The 17,368-nt window shown below is 34.5% G+C and overlaps 1 protein-coding gene across 2 annotated transcripts in view; it reads left to right on the forward strand.

Moving 5' to 3' along the window:
- Positions 1–11,874: 11,874 nt before the first annotated feature.
- Positions 11,875–17,368, forward strand: part of LOC131068206 (enoyl-CoA hydratase 2, peroxisomal) — a 163,067-nt gene continuing 157,573 nt past the window's right edge. Inside the window, exon 1 of one of the 2 annotated variants that reach the window (XM_058003388.2) lies at positions 11,875–12,068. The gene's annotated coding sequence lies outside the window, so the exon portion shown is untranslated. The remainder of the gene's footprint in view (positions 12,069–17,368) is intronic. The other variant, XM_058003386.2, reaches the window with a different exon arrangement.

Consider the following 17,368-nt stretch of genomic DNA (forward strand, 5'->3'; position numbering starts at 1 on the left):
GAAGCACAAGTGCTAGAACCAATATTAGCATCAACACCAAGAGAAATGCCAGAGCCATCACAGTACCAACACCGATAAAAGCAACATAAGTAGTGGAGGTGGCAAAAAAGCTAGAAGCGGGACTAGTATACTCCAAGGGAATTTGAGAGTACCGTCAAATAGAGGAACAATTCTAGGAGATATCTCCACCATATGAATCAACACCCCAAGCATAGAAATACTAATATGAGGACCATTGATATCAAATTGAGTGTCTTGAGGCTTAAGTTCAAAATTGGGCACACGAGATTCCACAATCATAGATAATTCCCCAAACAACTCTAGCTCCTTGCAATCTGAGAGGATGATAGAACCAGCCTAAGGGAGGACATTTTAGCGATTCAAGAAATCTTCAAAATCCCTTAGATTCTCCTCAATGGATTGAATTTGATTGAACGGAATTGTCAAAGAAGACTCTTGATCAACAAGACGAGGATACCCTATAGGGGTATTCATCCATGTATGATTTTCGGGAGTTAGTGTTATGAAAATGGTGTATCAACTTTGCATGTACACTAGGTTACTATTTATAATAAATTTTCATTTGAGCACGAAAAAAGACTCCTTTCATATTCAATAATAGTAAGGGTTTGACTTTTTTGTTCTCTTTTTATTGATCAATGATATGATTTAATTATGGTGACTTTCTTTTAAATTCTTTAATTTTGTCTTGTTCTTGCAATAGTAAAACAAGAAGCTTCGTCAGTACTGCTAATTGTATGTGTTAAGTCATTTTCTCAACGAGTTGAAGTTGTGAAACTTTGTTTCCTTCAAGTGAAGATTGAAAAAATAGGACCTCCATATGAAATATTCATGTACTCTATGATTTAGATCGAGTTGTGAAGAAATATAGGTTGTTGTGAATATAATTATGAGTCAAATCAATGGTTTCAAAATTAAACCATTTGTATATCGCCTCCTATTAGTTGTAGAATTTTATTTAAAGAAATCTCTCTCGCCCTTTTTCCACCAAATTTTGTTCAGTTTTAGGAGGAATCTGAAGGGAACCAACCCATTATCTGGAGGTTCCTTCCAATTTTACGCAACCCACAAGCTTAGGAATGATCCCATGTTGCATGAGATTGTTGAACTTTCGAGCTTAAGCAATTGGGAGCAATCCTTCGTGACAACAATTTTTGGCACGCCCAATGGGTCATGATTGAACTACTTTAGTTCAATTCCTCGCATCAATTTTCTAGTATTGGGTGTGTTATGAGCAATTGTAGCCTTTGGAGGCAAGATCCATACACACCTAGCGGCTCTACAAAGAATATCTTTTGGTTTCGAAGAGACAAATGCTGGTATGTTTTAAAACTATTTTATATTCTATTTTTCAACTCTTTTAATGAATAAAGATGTTAAGTTTTCATAGACAGTATGTATATCCACCACCACATTATGAAAACATCATCCATGAGGATCCTTATCAGCCATATCCAAGCAACCACAATGTTGGTTTTAGTCCAAATAGCCCTACTATAAAAAGCAAACAACATGCTCATTATGCTTACCACCCACCTACCCATACTCAACCTTCTTGGCAACTAGTATATGCTCAAAGCCAACCCCAAGAAGGCCATATATAGGAAGACCATATATATTACCAAACATTTATACACTTGAAAGTACGTATACATTTATCATCAAATATGCAAAGTTATAAAAACATAGACATATATGCATTTATGCATGCACATAGTTGAATTAGAGTGTTAGCGTTCTGATAACAATTGGGTGCCTGACCACACAATGACCAAGGCCCATGTCATAGGCAATGATGTATTTTTATGGATGGTGAGCATAATCGCCAAGGACAATAAACACATATCCACCTATGCGTTGGGCAGTGATAGGGCAACAAAGTCACATACATACTGGCCAATGACATCAACCACGTTTTCCACGAATGCAGTGGCTGGCATTGTGAACATGGAGCATAAAATGTGGCTAAAAAGTTAACTTTCCTTAAGCGTGTTTGTTGTCCTTCACCATTGTACCTGTAATTTCCATTATTTGAAATGCGGACCATTTATTTTGGAAGACTTTACAGTGTGTCTAATTTTTTTTACTCTCGATATCTTCATGGGCAAATATTTCTATGTATACATCTATATTTGTTCATGAAAATTCAAACATATATTGATTGCTTTCACTTTCATTTCGTGTCTCTGTTACTCTGTCACTTAATTAATTTAGGGTTTTCATTGTCTATGTTCTCATTGCGCGTCTCCACTAATTATGTACACACACACACACACACACACATCTATAGACATGTACATACATACAAATAAAATCATGTGTTTATTTACATCTACATAAATATGTAGGTATGCAATTTTTTTCAGAAATATATATGCATGTAAACATAAACATATCTATATGTATATTTAGACATATAGCTGAATAGGCACAAAGCACATGCCCCACTTTAGGTATATTGCTTGTAGCCCATCTATGTCATGTGCCTTTCCTCCTACAAGCCTTCTTATGCCCTGTTTGATATCTTCAATGCTAAAGAGTTCAGAATTGACATTGATTACTGGGGGTTCCTATTTATCTTGGTCACACTCATATAACAATTTTGTATATTCAAGCCATTAGCATTTCGTGATACTGTTCTTTATTTGTTTTCTCTTTTGTTGCAGCTCTTTCCAGAACCTTTTGGGGTTTTGTTTTCTAAGAGTAATCAGTTCCACCATTCTTATATTCACATATTTTTCTTTTTTATACCTTAGCAGTCTTTCATACTCTTTTGTACTTTCCTTGTTCATCCCACCTTCTCGCAGATTTCTTTTTGCTAACTTGCACTCATCATCAAACCAAGGATTTGCCAAAAAACTGTTTTTAGCTTGTCTTTTGGGTCTAACTCTCTTACACCTGACTAAAGTTTTGTGAATCAAGGGGACCAACATATCCTTGCTCACAAGATGATCTGATATTATTTTTGATTCCTTAATAGACTGTTTGAGGGCAGCCTCGAAGAGTTTCTGATTCTCTTGAGTCATGAGAATTCTCCCATGTGCGAATTCTTTCTTTTGTTTAGAGAATGTTTGTTCTTCCTGCTGTATGCTTATGTGAATTGCCACTTTTAGGTATATAGGGTTATGATATGACTTTAACCCTATTGGACAGTCCCCTATCTTTACCTCCATTACCCTTGAGATGTGATCTTGCGAGAAAATAACATAGTCTACAACATTTTGACCATTGTAAGTTTTACAAGTGATGTTTCCCGATTTTGGCCATGCCTTCATACCATTGCATATGACCATGTTGTACAAGCTGCATAAATCAACAATTATGCCCCAAAATGAGTAACATTGTTGTTACTATCTTGTAAAATTCTTTCCCAGCTTTGATCACTCTCTTCTACTAACCATAGTGGATCACCTTTTCCTTTCCAACTCCTTTTAAAATTAAGGGCTTGGTTGTTCGTTGTCCTAACATTAAAGTCTCTTATTATTAGGACTCCCCCCATGGTGTTATAAACATAAATGTCTTTTTTTAGTGAAGAATATGGATATTCATGATCCAAGTTCTTTTTCTTATATGATTTGAGCCTTTTGGAGCAAAATACCATGCTGCCAACCTTATTGTTACTTGATTTTCCATAATTTTTAACCATATATATTTCTTGTTCGGGTCTTCTTTTTCTACCTTTACAAATCTGCCCCAAGTTTCTTTAACTAGAATAGTTAATTCCTCCATGTCCTTTGCCATTGTCTATTCGTTCATTCTGCACCGAAGCTTTTTTGTAACCCTCAAACTCTGGAACTTTACACCCTTCATGTTCATGTGTCTTTGTAAGGACAATAATGCCCTTATTCGCTGCTATGGGCCCTAAACTAGGTCCTCTTGTTCATGGGAAACCTCTGCATTTCCAACTTACCATTGTCAAGTATTCTTGGGGGGGGGGGGGGGGGGGGCGCGCAAATTCCTATTTCTTTTGTCTCACCCTATTGTTGATTTGAGCTTTTCCATTTTGTAACCAAGCCCATTTTTCGGTGTCTCTTGTTGCCTTTACTTTTTCCCACTCTTTCCATCTTTCTTCTTGTTGCATAATTGTTAGGTCGTCATCGAGATATATTTGTGTCCCTTTAAGGAACCTTTTGTTCCTTAGTATCATATTTTTATCTCCTATATCCTTTAAAGTAACCCTTACATGTCTGCCCTTGCTATCTCTCATCCATTTTTTGATCCTTTATGCTTGTTTAATGACTCCTGACCATTGTAATTGATCTTTAAAAAGGTCCCTTGTTAGTTATTTTGTGTTTTCCTTTTCCCCATAATCTTTCAACCCTTTAATGTTGATATTCACCGCTCTATCACTTTTGTCCTTTTCCTCTCTTATTTGCCTTCTGACTTGCTTTTCTATGATTTCACATTGCACTCCTGTTGGACCCTTCACCACTTGAGTCCAAGATTTGGCCTCTTTGATTTGTTCTTTTAGTTGGTTTTCTTTTATCTCCATGTTTTCCATTGCTGATTGAATCTCTTTAATTTGCGAGTCACTACTCCCTTTTTTCATTTTTGCCTTCTCTTCATCTGTTGTTATCATTCGCTGTAATGTCTGCTTTATTGAAATCAACTCTTGTTCCCCTTTTTCCATGTTACTTTGTAGATATCGTATCTGCTCTCTAAGGGATTTGTTCTCATTTGTTAGTTTCCAATTGACTTTGGTGATTTCCTTTATCTTAATATCTTCAAAATGTCCCCTTTTTTCTAGAGGCCATAGTCTCTCTTTCATGTCCAATAGCTCCCTTACGTATAGCTCTGGAAACCACGTTAATGGTGTTGAGGTTGGGCTATATAAACTTGCGACATCATATTCATCATTTTCCCCCTTATCTGTTAGTTGAGCTTCAACCTAAGGTTGCTTTGTATGTGTTGGGCTCAACCTTTCCTCACCTTTGTACTTTTAAATCTTTCTCCAATTGAATATTTTTATTTCTATAAATTTATGGTGATTTTTAAACATAGATATATATGAAATTTTAAATATTTTAAAAAATAATAAAATATTTTTTAAAATTAATTTATGTATTTAAATTAAAATATATAGTTATTTTAAGAAATCTTTAATTATGTTTATTTATTTTATATAGATTTTTAACTAGATTAATATAAATTGATATTTATTTATTATTTTAATTATATTAAATTATATCTAGATTAAGTATGTCATATTTTTTATACTTATTTTATTAATATGAATATTGTTTAATATTGTTTATATATATTTTATTTATATATAAATTTTAATGAATGAAACACTAATATTATTTTTATTTAATTGTTTATTGACTTAATAAGCTTATTATACACTAACATTATTGTTATTTATTAATTTTTTTTTTAAAACTAACATTTATATTTTTTTATATTTTGACTTTGCCTTTTTATTTTATTTTACTATTTAATTTAGATTTAAATTTGAAATTATTTTAATTACTTATGACTCTTTTGTGAAAGCACAATAATAAATAAAAGCTATTCTTATAATTTTTTTGATCGGTAATAAGAACTTGTGATTTCTCTTTCAAGAGCACACGTTCTCCACCACTAGGCCAACTCAAGCTATACATTTTTGTTGTATTAAATTTTGAATTATAGTTGAATAATTATATTTTAAATCTTTATTTTAATTTATACAATATTTATTCAATTCATTTTGGATATTTAATAACAAAAAAATTGAAAGATAATACTTGCACATATTTCTTTAATGAGTTTAATATTGTATTTAAAATAAATTAAATGAGGAGTTGTAATTAATATTATATAAATATAATTAAAATAACAATCTCTTCCTCTATCAACATCATTCTTTTTCTATAAATCTCTCCACTTCTCTCTCATCTCTCTATTTCACTCTCCCACTATATCTATATAGATGTGCACATCTCTCTCTCTCAGATGCACATACTCCTCATTTCTCTCTCCCTATTTCTATCTCTATCTCTCTATATTTCCCATCTTAAATTACTACTATATCTATATATATGTGCACATCTATCTCTCCCTCTACGTTTTCTTTACAAATATCTCTACTTCTCTCTCATTTCTCTATTTCACTCTCCCTCTCTCTCTCTCTCCACACACGCGCGCGCACACACACACACACACACACACACATATATACATAAAGCTACAAATTTATGGATAGAGAGAGGGGGGGGGGGGGGAGTGGGGGCAACAACGAGAGAAAAACATAGAGAGGGAGAAACGAGGAGTATGTGCATATATATATATATACATATATATATATCTATATATATATATATACATATGTATATATCTATATATATATATTTATACATATGTATCTATGTATATATATATGTACATGTATGTATGTATATATATATATGTACACACACACACACACATATATATGTATGTATATATATAAATATGCACATACTCCTCGTTTCTCCCTCTCTATGTTTGTATACATATATATATACATACTCCTCGTCTCTCTCTCTCTCTCTCTCTCTCTCTCTCTCTATATATATATATATATATATATATATATATATATGCACATACTCCTCATTTCTCCCTCTCTATGTTTTTCTCTCGTTGTTGCGCCCCGCCCCCCCCCTCTCTCTCTCTTTATCCATAAATTCATAGCTTTATATACCTATCTCTCTATCTTTGTTCCTATCTATGTCTTTATATCTCCCTCTATCTATATCATTCCCCTTGTCTCTCTCAATAAATTGGTCTCTCTCTTATTCAGTCCACCTCTCCTACTCTTTCTCTCCCTATCTCCCTCTCACCCATCTCACTATCTCTTTCTACCCATATATTTCTCTACCTCTATTTTACTCCCTCCCTCTCTATCTCTCCCCATGCCTCCTCCCTATCCCTAATTTATCTCTCTATTTATATGTATCTCTCTCATTTTCTCCCCATTTCTCCATCTATCTCTCCCTCTTTCTCTATCCCTCTCTCTATATCCCCTATTTCTCTCTCCCTCTTTATCTTCCTCTCTGTAATGCCCCGTCAGGAAACCTCGAAGGGATAAAGCTAAAACATACAAATGGAGTGCAATAATTTTTTTTAAAAAAAGTTACACCACATTAAGATACAACAAGATATCAAAGATTCAAAATTACATAGCGGAAGACATCAACTAACACCTAAAGAGTTTCCCAACGAGATTACTTAAATTTCACAATTCACTTAACTCACACAATTAATCCAATAAGCTGATTATCTTAATAACGAGATAATTCTTAATCAGGATAATTTCTTTCAGAAGATGGAAATATAAATCACAAGCAAAGATTCATCCATTAAGATCTATTCATAATCTTCATTCAAGCTTTTCATAAAAATACAAGCCATACATCTAATATTCTACCACACTATGATTTCATCATAAACATATGAGATATTTTCAAGCATACTTAATTTCCTTAACAACAACTGAATATATTCCATTACTCTAAGATACATTCTTTCATATTCCAATTTATTGCATTAGAAAAGACGATTTCATACATGCATCTCCGATAATTCTCATCTAAACCACTTATGCATTCGATCAAAAAGGCATTCAAGAAAGAACTGCATAAAAGCATTTAAAGTTAATTCCACCTTATCCACTTATACATTCTAACAAAGCTATTCATACATGATAAAGTTGAATAAGGGAAACATTAGAGAATAACATCACATAACACCATAACGATCTCGGAGTTCACCCCTAAAGGGCTACATCTCCGGGTCTGCTCAACTGCAAGACCCCTCTGATAATTAATAAAGTTAAGAATACAAGAGGTTACACCATTACAATCCGGCCATCAAGGCGAAACATAAACAATATACAAACGACCACAATGGTCAATAATACATAAACGATCCTTGAAAAGAAAAGGATCTAGCTGAACATAATCAAAACTAATACAAAGGTCCATGAGAGCATCCACAAACTGAGTCATCACCACCCGAGGTCTAACATGAAACCGATACTCACAAGGGTAAAGACAATAGGACGACCCACAAAGGTACTCCTAACAGGACAAACGACAACACACTAGCGAACGTAGGGACAAGTGTCATCACACAACCTGGTATGGTTACCATGGCAGGTCTTTATAGGTCCCGACCCCATACATTGGGTTACCTTGGCAACCTAATCTGAGCCTTCGGCCCATCCAAGCCTCATGTGGACCCACACATCCTCTCGTGAAGACAAGGATGATGGTTTGCCATTTCAGGCCTTCTCACAACATGTCGAGTCTGTGTTAGCACTCGTACCATATGTGAGGCACAATATATTACTTATAGATTACATTCTAAACTACTGTTAGGTTATCACTTATTAGACTCACTTTCGACGGGTTACCCAGCAGCCACTTTGGGCGCGGCCCCCAATCGAAAGCCACTTTCCCATACGACACCAGACTAAACTCAGACGAACTCAAAAACCAAGGAATACACATGGTCAGACGAACGGAGTTCAAAAGGAGGAAACAACCATCTGGTCAAACATGACTCGAAAGAGGTACACTTACTGACAGCACTCTAACTAGAGACCCGACCAACAATGGTCAACCACAATTCAACATTTGACACCCACACAAAGGATATGACCAAATACGACACTACCACAAAACAATAGTCAACTCGGAACCGAGGACTGAAACAGGTACCCCAAATCAATCCATTCCATAGGGTCCTATCAAACAAGCATGACTTGCCATTACTTTAAACAAAAGCGAATACAGAAATTAAACTCGCATAGGCAATAACTAGAAAAGACAATATTTTCCCATAGCTTAAACCAATAAAGGTCGATCAAGTTTTCTACATGATCTATGTTTCCAAAATACACTAGCAGGAAATCATCATTGCAAGGTGAATACAAGATCACAATCTGCAATCGTACCATTGTCTATTTCTCAAACCGAGGAACAAATATAAATTAACCATTCATCATACTAAATGAGAATATCAGTAACTAAACAATTTTCCCAAATGGTACTTAATTAAATTTTCAAAAGCACATCGTTTTAATTCATAATGTCCAAGTGTTAAATATTCATTTCTAACATTTCCAGATTAACAGATGGTTTCCTTGAGCATAAAAGACCATGACTCAAATAATTCTTAATTAAGGTATATATTTATTAATCCGAGATTAATCAAAATATAACCTATTAATATTTAATTGCGAAATTAACAATTCTGGAATTTAATAAGAAAACAGTACATTAATCATAAAATGAAATCGAATATTAGATTAACGCATATATTCCCTCATACCATTAATTAATATCAAATTAATCATTATTCATAATTTACGCCACATTAATTATAATTAAAACTCCATTAAAAATTAACATTAAACAATATTAAAATATTGTATGTATTTTTTTTTTGAATAATAAAAAAAATACATTAAAAAAAACATTTAAAAAAAACTAAGCCACCATAGCACGTGGGGAATCGGGCCCATGCCCTAATTGCAGCGGCGCCGGACCTGCGGCTCCCGCGCAGGGACGCGCCGCTCCCTGCGGCCACCGCGGCGGAGACGCAGGGTCTGCGGCCGCCGCGAGGGTCGTAGCGAGTTGCGGCCTCCGTCGGCTGCGGGCTGCGCGGGGAGGAAGGGGAAAAGGGGGAGGAGGAGGCGGGTTGAGCTCCGCTCCCCACCCTCCAAACCCCAACCCAAAATTTTTATTTTTATTTGCACGGGTTCGATTTTTTTTAAAAAAAACAAATCCAAATTTGTTTATAAATTTCGGTTAATAATAGGTTCCGGTTTAAAAGAAATATGTTTTGGTATCACATATATGATGGGTTTTCATCTCTCCAAACACTAATGGGTTTCAAACACCCAAGGAAAAATTGAGGAAAGACACAAAAAAAAAGAAAACCCCAAAACAATTTCCAGCAAAGCCCATATTGGACCAAAAGGAACCATTTTCACCACAATGAAGCAACCAAATTGTTTTCTTGAAGATCACAAGCAAATAAGCATAGATCTAAACCCATAAGTCCAAAATTAAATCTAAAATTCAATTTTAAAAGATTGGATCTTTAACAACCAGCATTAGTTTTCTACCAACAGAGTATTTCCATGGCAACAAGGAAGACAAATGAGGTAATTCCTACCTCCATACGCATTCCTGGAATAGCTGAAGGAGAGCCCACCTGCCAGATCCAGAAAAACTCCTTCCTCCCAAAACCCCCAAATTTCATCTCCAAAATATTTTCCAACCAACATTTTTTTTTCCAAAAACATCCATCCTCCAAAATTTCCCAAAAATTTAGGTTATAAGGAAGAGTTGACTAAAATTCCATTTTTGGAATTAAAATTTTTATTTAAAAATAATTCTCAAAAATAATTCTTTTCTAACTATATCAACAAATTAAATTGCTTTTTTCAATTCCAAATTGATTTCCTCATTTAATTCAATTTAACTTTTCTAATTTAAAAAGCCAACAGAATACAATTAAATCTATTGCAATTAAATACAAAACTTTCTTTTTCAACAACATATACAAAATGCATTTAATATTCAAATCACCCATTTAATTGAACTTACTCCCAATTTAAGACGAGCAATCCAATATCAACGATAATCGCATAACGAAAACCCGATTAATTTAGTCCATTAATCTTCAATGCACAAACACATATATGATCAAAATAATTATTAAGGACTAATTAATTAATCAGTTTAACCATACACGCCAAGCACGCAAACCAAGAAAATCGATCAGACAGACGACTCGCAAACCCAAATAACAAGGGAATACCGACGACGACTGACGATGCTCACTTGAGCACGACTATGGTCAACTAGGGTCTTACGAACACCTAATCCAACTCTAAGGATTAAAGAGGTACACTCAAACCTGTAAATCCAGGTGAAGACGAACCTCGCACTCATGCGGCATTGTACCTGAAATCTCCTGCAACCAAGAGTCATACATGCATACATATATAAAATTTAATGAAAGCGTTAGCCCGATATTAATACCACGAAATAGGAACACTAAACAACTTGCATACAACTAGTGTGAAAACCACATCAACAGCTATGCGTTAAATCAAACATCTGACTATAACATTATATTAAGATAAACTGAACAAGATTAAACCGAGATTAGAAATTGATTAGGGCAGGGGTACTACACTCTCTCCCTCTCTTTACATCTTCTTACATCTCTATCTCTTTATCACTTTATCTCTCCCTCCCCCTCTTCCTTTATATATCTCTATCTCCCCCTCTCTCTCTCCCCCTACCTCTATCTATTTGTCTCCCTCTTCCACCCGCTCTATCTTTATCTCTTACCATATCTTCCTCCCCCCCTCTATCTCTACACATGTCTCCCTCTCTTTATCCATCCATCTCTCCTCCCCTCCTTCTTCCTATACCTCTACATCTAAATCTCTTTACCTCTCTATCTCTATCTCTATATTTTCTTCCATCTCTCCCTCCTCCTCTATCTTATTTTCTATGCATCTCTCTCTATCTCTATATCAACCTCTTTCTCTACCTTTGTATGTATATAAGATCCTCACTCTCTCTCTCTCCCTCTTTATATATTTATCTCTTGTATCTCTATCTATCCCTACCTCCTCTCTTCTTTATTTTTCTCTCTCCATATCCCTCTCCTCCTCCATCTCTTCTCCATCCCCATCCTCATCTCTCCTCTCACATTAAACAATTTCTAAATATACTAAAATTTAATTATTTTTTTAACTATCATTTTATGTTGAGATTAACAGCTGACTATATTTTTCGTCCTCATCTAACCATAAAGTTAAATAGAAATCCAGAACTAACAGCTCACCCGATAATTCGGGGTAGGTAGTACCTCTATATTTCGGGGTAGGTAGTACCTCTAGCGAGCGAAACGACAAAATTATTGTATAATTAAACCTTGGTTTTCCTTATCCGGACCCAAAAATGGTATACAATCCAGTAGAGAGAATATAGTTATGAACATACATATACGCCCCTTCTGAATGTTATCGTAGGATCAAACTCTCTTTCGGACAGGTCAGTTATACATTTTATAATTCAGTTTCCATTATACACACACTTGTATCCTAACTTTATTACCAAATTTGCAAAGTGATATCCGTTTTTTAAATGATTTTCTGTTCCTAATTCATGTTATGCTAAGCCAATGTGCAGTGATTGTTTCGTTTTTTCTGATAATTTTTGTTACCCTACCCTATTCAGGTTATGCTGTGCAAGATTGAAGTTGTATTGAAATAATTGAATCGGTTTTTTATATATTTTATGTAATATTTTGATGTTCGGATGATTCTTTTCTACGCGTTCATTTAGTATTATGTATTTAAGAGATAAGGTAGAGGAAAATATACAATGAGATTATATCTGATATGACTTTGTATGAAAGATATTTTGTTACAGAGAAATTTAAAAGTGGCGAAATGCTTTACTTGTGTAAAATGGTATGCGCCATATTTATCAAACTAATAATATGATTCTTAAAATTTTGTAGGAACGTCTTTATAATAAGCGAAGCTACTTTTTGAATTTTTTCTAAAATACTCCATTGACAGAAATCCCATTTTAAAGTCTTCATTATCGTTATTTTATAATTAGCCACCCAAAAATAGCTCATACAAGTTACCACGCACTTTATTGGTTTGGTGTGCATCACTACACGTTGATCACACAATTTTTAATCTCTCTTTGGAATGGCATGCGTCTACACTTACTCTCATGCCTTAAATGTGAGGCAGTAGTAATTGCTGGAATCATTTCATTTGAGAGGCGTACGTCAATTGCCTAGCGTGTGCCATTACGCTACAAAAATTCCCTTGATATCAATTGCCTTTGTGAAGGCGAGCGCCAACTCGTTGGTGTGTGCTAATACTTTGACTTTGAAATCCTTAAAAATTTATTTGTTCTCCTTTGCTTTGGTATAATTGCAATCACTTTCATGCACCTAGACACTGCCTTTATGTCATCCTATGTGCTGAATCCCAAGCGTGTGCCAATCTATGTTACCAGAAACGAGAAACGTGAAACGTGACGGCAACGGCAACGCAACGAAAAACGGAATTTAGAAAGGTTGCGCATAAGAAATGGTATTATATATATAATTCTTTTATAAAATCAAAATATAAAAAGAAATAAAAATTAAAAAATTCAACATACAAACAAATGCTAAATAGATATTAAATACTTATAGAAATAAACTCATAAATCTCTAAAATACCCTAGGGCGAGGACCTCATCTGTCTGTCCAATGCTCTGCATAATCTACCAAAGAAGGGTTGCTGTAAAAATCTACCAGTGTTTGTTTGCTTAGATTAGTTGAAAATCAACACGTCGTCTGCTACTTAAAAATATATTAAATCTATATGCATGACAAACTGCTGGTTAACTCATGTAAGTGGTGAGTTAATAGCCTAAAAGGACGCAGCAGACAGTGGCAAGCACCAAAAACTGACAGATATTTTTGCTACAAACTCCTTCACAGCCGACTGGAATGGTTAGATGGCTTAGAAACGGCCGTTTCAGGCGGGAAACCTGTTTCTGCCGTCGAAACGCGAAACGGGGCTTTCCCGTCGCGTTTCTGGTAACTAGGGTGCCAATACATAGGTTTGTAAGAATCTTGGAAACTTACATCTTTTGTTAAGGGGTGCATTGGAGAATTTCAATGCAGCAACACTTTGGTTTGACACAAATGCATCCCTGAACTCTTTTAGTGTGTGTGATTATTCTTCGGCTGTTTGAATTAATGATCTTGTGGGGGGCTATGTGAAGAACCCTTGCTGGTTCAATATTTCAACCTGCTGTAATTTATTACTTTTTTTTTTGTGTTTTGATTATTAGAGACGGTCTTTCAGAAATAGATAGAAGTTGCAGAAGGGTTTCTTTAATTCTCAACACATATTGAAAGAATACATGAAATTAATCAGCGGAAACAATAAACTGGAGAATTTAGAAGCATACCCGTAGGTCCTTAGCCAATTTATTGAATTAAAAGGATTCAATCAGCAACTTACAAAGTTCTGATATTTTATTCTGAAAACAATTCAGATCTGCTCTTATTTAATACCAAGATGCCCAAATAGTGGGAAGATGGCACCCATAAATGAGCAAGCTGTGTGTTTGGTAAAAGAAGCCTCCAAACCACAAAAAAATTAACAACAAAACAACAAATAGGAAACCTACAACAAATCTGCCCTGTAAGAAGCCAAATCTGCCCCAATTTGAATCAATTTGACTTCTGAATGGAGCCACAGCTGCAACAATTCAACTGTTCTTTCACAGTCTCACCATTACCATGCATTGAAGAATAAACGCTCTCCAATGAAGAATCCAGTCTGAAACCCTCAAGCTCCAAAACCCAGAGAGGAATGAGATGTCAAGTAATCAACAATTAATGAATTTGATTTCTCAAGGGGACGGCTTTATGCAAAAACCCACGATTTTTATTTAGGGTTGCTTTTAGGGTTATAGGAAATCTCATAAGTGTTAAACACTTTTAATTTGGGCGCCCAACTATAGAGAAAAATAAAAAGTCACTTAAATAAATTTAAGTGAAATATGTTATTAAAAAGTCATGTGACTTTATAATAAACGTCATTAATTAAATATAGTCTGTAATTCACTGAAAAATTAATATCTCTCTCAATATGACTCCAAAAGATGAATCGTCAGAAGCTGGAGATAAAGCTCCCAAAACCCATGTGACTAGGGGCCTGCCCAAAAATAGCCAACTTCCCATCTATAAATAGCCAAATGCTATAAATAGCAAATCCTTCAAATGGAGTCAGAAACTGCTCAAACGAAGCCTGAATTGAACCCAACACTGAACTGAAGAACACTATCCTCCATCCACTGTCTCCATGACCCTTTGTCCATACCCTGTTAGCCTCCGAGGGTCCAGGAAATAAGCTAACTCATCAACTCTCAAGCCCTGACTATGATGGGGACATCACAGGTTAGCAAGAAGAACCAAAAAACTGATGTATAGAAGATAAGACTTCGAAACATATCAAGGGTAGATAAACGAAGTTTTCATATGACAAGGTTGAAAAAATAGTAAATTTTTCATATGGGTACAGAAAATCAATGATACTACAAACATAAATATCCACCCTTGTTGTCAAATACATTAAATTTCCAAGAATACTTTTGTATTTCCTTTCATCTACTTTTATCAATTTTTCTTCAAGTGCAATTGGTCAACGCCTTAATCAAACATATTAAGCTTAGTCAACATATCTTCACATACTTAGCTTGACAAATAACGACCTTGCCATGAGATTGGCACATCTCCATGCCAAGAAAATATAGCATAAGTCCTAAACCAATCATTTCAAATTCTGTTGTCATTTCCTCATCGAATTATTTCTTCATTCTATTTGAGTTTCCTGTATGGATTAAGTTGTGAACATATAGAGATTTTCATTACATTCCTTCTTGAAATATACTGTACACTCAAATTTTCTTTTCACATAACCTTTTGCTGAAAAGCATGCATTAGTTCTTGAATACAGCGCTCTTGGTGATTGTTTCAAACCATAGAGTGCTTTCTTCAACTTGTAAACATATCCTTATTTTCTTTCTTCTTTAAATCTGTGTGGTTGATCCACATATACTTACTCTTCAATGCATCCATTAAAAAATAGACTCTTTACATTTATTTGTTGTATTTTCCATCCTTTTTGTGCTACTAATGATAATATCAATCTTATAGTGTCATGTCTTGCAACGAATGCATAAGTCTCTCATAATCTATACCATACCTTTGGTCATTTCCTTTTGCAACAACTCCAGCTTTGTATCTTTCTATGTGACCATCACTCTTGTACGTTGTCGTGTAAACCGATTTAGTTCTTATCATGCCTTTGTTTTTTGGTGGCTTTATAAGCTCCCAACTTTGGTTCCTGTCAATAACATGAATCTCTTCTTCAATTGCTTTAATTGTTTCTTTCTTTTCAACTGCTTCTTCAAACTGATTAGGTATCAATTCAATATTTAAATAAAAAGCATAATTAATCGATTCATCATCTTCATTGCTTTCTTTAAATTGACTTATTGTTAATCTTTTTTCAAATTTGAATCTAACATTAGATTTGGATGATGAGTTTGAGTTACCATCTTACCTTGTGTAACATTGCTTGAACTTGATGTAGATCTTGAACTTTCAATTTTTTCTTCTTGATCCCAAACTATTCTTTGACTTACTCTTTCTTTTTTTTCTTCAAATAATTTGCTTAGACTCCAACAAATATAGCATCTCTTGAGATAATGCTCTTCCTACCTTGAGGGGAATAGCTTTGCTTATTGCACTATAACTTGTAAATGTGCATGTTTTACATCCAATTTCTTTAATTTCTCATTATCTATGTGAACATAAGCTAAATTACCAAATAGTTTCAAGTGTCCCATTGTAGGCTTTCTCTTGTACCAATTTTCGTATGGTGTCCTATTTTTCACTGCAATAGTTGGGCTCCTTTTCATGATGTAAACAGTAGTAGTTACTGCTTCCACCTAAAATATTATGTTCATACTCTTTGTTTCCACCATTCTTCTTGCTGATTCTATTATTGTTCTGTTCTTTCTTTGTGCCACTCTAATTTGTTGTGGTGTATAAGGTGTTGTTAAATGTCTCTTGATTCAATTTCTTGCCCAAAATTCATTAAATTTTCTGAACAAATTTCACTTCCTCTATCTTTTCTTAAAACACTGTATGTATCTTCAACTTTCTTTTTCTACCATGGTCCATAACCTCAAACATTTTCAATACTTCAAAAGCATCATTCTTATTCTTCAAAAAATAAACCCACATGTATCGAGTAAAATCCTCAATAAATGCAATCATGTGGTGGTTCATACCTATGATTGCCTTGAGCATAGGACCACACAAATTTGAATGAATAAGCTCTAATGGCTGATTTTGTCTCCATGTACTTCTGCAAAACCTATTCCTGTGGTGTTTTCCAAGTGCACAACCCTTGGGCACTTCCTTTCCTCTTGCTTGAACCTTTAGTAACCCATGTGCCATATAACATATACAATTCCCAGAAATTAAGGTGTCTATACATTTGGTGCTATAATCAACTTGCATCTTGAATAGTAGCAAAGTAAAAATTTGATTCACTTGCTTTTATTTTCAATGGGAATACTCGGTTCTTTTTTATCTCTATAGTAGCAATCATTTTTCCTTCTTGTTTCTAATCATAGATGGTACAAAATTTATCAGTAAATACAATTTAAGTCCTTTCTCATCTAGCTAACCTACTCCATCAAATTATGCCTTAGTTGGGGTGAGTGATATGTATATATCAACAATTTTTTCTTTTTCT

This window comes from Cryptomeria japonica, chromosome 1 (genome assembly GCF_030272615.1).
Source record: "Cryptomeria japonica chromosome 1, Sugi_1.0, whole genome shotgun sequence".
NCBI classification, from domain to species: Eukaryota; Viridiplantae; Streptophyta; class Pinopsida; order Cupressales; family Cupressaceae; genus Cryptomeria; species Cryptomeria japonica.